Consider the following 3,336-nt stretch of genomic DNA (forward strand, 5'->3'; position numbering starts at 1 on the left):
GCATATCTCACCTCCCTCTCAAGTTTTTTATTTCAAGGTCCAGTTTCCTAATTGTCCTCTTTTTTATTTCGGACTCCAGTGCAAGATTTTCCATCTTTTTCTTCTTGTACTGAATGTCTATGTCTGCCAGTTCTATTTGGCGCCGGAGGTGGTTGCCATACAACTTTCTGATAGCTTGTGAGCTCTGTGAAACAATACAATTAGCGCAGCTGGAATTTGCAGGATGTGGTGTCCTTTATTAATACGCACTATGTTGCCAGGCTGGTTTTCCCACTGTATAGCATCTGGTCCTGTAAAAGAAATTAGATTTTTGATTTTGATGAGGACTCCTCACCATTGTAGAGTAAATAGTACTTTCACAGTCTTAACATGATACCTCATGCCTTCTGGAATCCAGAGAGATGTCTCCTCCTCATCATCGTCTCCATCATGTGCTGTTGCTGCTGCACTGGGGCCTTCACCCTATCACATTAATCGGATTCATATTGAAGCTAGTAGACAAGACATGCCAGGCCTACAGTATGCCTTTGATGGAGTACTCACTGATCAGCATCGTCTGGTGCTTGTGCTGGTGGCTCTAACAGGAACACAGTGCTGCCAGACACTGCAAGGCAATAGGTAAACCAAAGTCAGACAGTCCAAATTGATTCAATATGAATGTGGTTGTATCCCATGTAGAGATGGAAGGACATACCTTGAATGAAGCGGTGGCATCTTGGGAGGAACCTATGCTCGTCTCTTTCCCCCCAGGGATCCCCTCTAAGACGGGCCTGCCTTTATTTAGCTCCAAGGCCATGTCCTCTGCTGGGGTAAGGTCAGCCTTTGGTGACCCACCACCCGTGCCTTTGTTGTGGGTATTCTTTTTCACTGCTAAAACAGTACAGACAATGTGTGAGCAGGCACCTTCTGGTACAAAATATGCTTGTGCTTGTTTAAATATTAGTCAGGACCATACCATTCTGCAGAATGTTTCTGTATTTGATTTTGACCTGCTGCCATGTCCGTTTTGGCCCGTTCATGTTTAATCTACACACACACACACACACACACACATTTAATGGAGTCACACTGCAAAAAATTACTTGGTATTTTTGTCTTGTTTTCAGTAAAAATATCAAAAAATTTATCATAGCTTTATACAGTGTGATGGAGTTACTTTACACAATTTCACTCATATCTGCAGTGCATTTAATTAAAAATTTAACCGTTTCATAATTACAGTACAACTGCATTTTTGGAGATGTGAATTAAATATTTGAATTGTAATTGTGATGTTTCAGCGGAGCGGTGAGTGTGTAATTGTGCACTACTTACGCATTCAGGCGGTCTGCAATACTTTGCCACGCTTTTTCTCTTTGCTTTTATCACTGTGGCGGTGTTGCCTTTCTTCTTAATTATATCTTTTACCTCCTCGTATGCCTCCATGAGGATTTGTGCTTCCGACGGGGAAAAGTACGCGGCTCTAGTTGCCATGGTAAATCAGTTAATCTGTGATCTGTGGCGGGGTCTATTTGAGTGAGCCGTGAGCGCGCACCTATCCAGGATTGGTTTCACCTGGCTTAATGAATCCGTGTCTGCTCATCCTGGCTTGGTCTTTGTGCAACCAATTAAGCCTGGACGCACATGTTTTGGCTTCATTGAGCTCAGCTGAGTCATTTATCCCGGATGTCTTAATTCTACTTTTGTGCAACAGGCCCCTGCTTTCTACCTGTCAGAGGACCACAACGGAAATAAGCTTTCAGACTTTATAGTTTTTTTTATCCTCAATCATTTTGTATATATGTAATGTTTTGTCCCACTGAAGCAGCCTACGACTTTTAATGATCTAATCTAATCCATAAAATCAAGATCATAGGTTTAGAATACTTCCTGTACACTGGAATTTGGCTGTGACAAGAGCGCCAAATAAAGATTTGTTGTAAACTTGGAAGAGTTAAAAGTGCAATATGCAGTGATGGAAAAAGTACCCAAATGTCATACTGGTGTAAAAGTAAAGATACCTTATCAGAAAATGACTCTAGTAAATGTTCAAGTCACCCAGTGAAATACAAAGTCTTTGGTTTTAAATTAACACAATTATCCAAAGTAATTGTAATTGCTAAAATATACTTACTGTAAGTATCAAAACTAAAAGTATAAATAATTTCAAAATCCTTACATTAAGCAAACCAGATGGCACCATTTTCTTGTTTATTTTTTAAATGTATGGATAGCCAGGGGCACACTCCAACACTCGGACATCATCTACAAATGAAGCATGTGTTTTTAGTGAGTCCGCCAGATCAGAGGCAGTATGGATGATCAGGGATTTTTTTCTTGATAAGAGCGTGAATTGGAAGAAAAAAAATGTGCTGCTAAGCATTCGAGTACTTTTGGTTGTCAGGGAAAATTAATAATTTCCTGCAGTCATTGACCAAAAGCGCCCTCTTTGGCCACATGGGTAATAGGAATAGCGCCGGAGGGGATGGCTGCTGTTTTACGGGCTCCTAACCAATTGTGCTATTATTTTATGACCGAAAAAAGCTTCTGGATATCAGAACAGCGATTATTCATCTCAAACTGGATGAAGATTTTTTCTTTAACGAGTCGGACGCGAAGGATTTACTGCTGATACCGGACCAGGCCCAAATCCCCGTCGTTCTGATGAAGAAGAGCCGCCTACACAGGCGAAGCAGATTCGGGTGCCTTGTGAGAATTCTTTGGCGAGTGGGTAACCCGCTTCTACCATCCGTCCTATTGGCCAACGTGCAATCATTGGAGAATAAAATGGATGAGCTCCGTTTGAGACTATCCTACCAAAGGGACTTTAAAAACTGTAATATCTTATGTTTCACCGAGTCGTGGCTGAATGATGACATGGATAACATGCAGATGGCGGGGTTTACGCTGCATCGGCAAGACAGCACAGCTACCTCCGGTAAGACAAGGGGGGTGGTCTGTATATATTTGTCAATAACATCTGTTGCACGAAATCTAAACTTTGGGCTTGGCGTCCCGCTAGCGAAACCTTCAACATAGACTGCTGACACCCTGTGGAAGTCATAGGAATTGCATCCTGGGAGCTAGAATTGAGTATGCCCTTATACTTGCCATTGTAAAAGCATAGTGTCTCTCAAAAAGAAAATCCGGTTGGGTTTTTATTTGGATTTTCTCTTCTATTGTGTTATATTCTCCTACATTATTTTAACAAACTTCAAAGTGTTTTCTTTCCAATGGCACCAATTATATACAATTATATTATATGGTAGCAATTATTTACTTTGGGCATGTCATTAATGCGGAAATTGAGAGAAAAGGGGCCCAGCCCCGGAGTAGAGTATCTCATTTTAAGCTGTA

The 3,336-nt window shown here is 41.2% G+C and overlaps 1 long non-coding RNA gene across 1 annotated transcript; it reads right to left on the reverse strand.

Annotated features, from left to right (window-relative positions):
• Positions 1–12: 12 nt before the first annotated feature.
• LOC139024412 (uncharacterized) lies at positions 13–456 on the reverse strand. The gene is made up of 3 exons (XR_011475705.1): positions 370–456; positions 250–284; positions 13–184 (listed from the first exon to the last, which is right to left on the reverse strand). It is a non-coding gene; the product is annotated as an uncharacterized lncRNA (long non-coding RNA).
• Between the last annotated feature and the right edge of the window lie 2,880 nt (positions 457–3,336).

Source organism: Salvelinus sp. IW2-2015, unplaced genomic scaffold (genome assembly GCF_002910315.2).
Source record: "Salvelinus sp. IW2-2015 unplaced genomic scaffold, ASM291031v2 Un_scaffold1479, whole genome shotgun sequence".
Lineage (NCBI taxonomy): Eukaryota > Metazoa > Chordata > Actinopteri > Salmoniformes > Salmonidae > Salvelinus > Salvelinus sp. IW2-2015.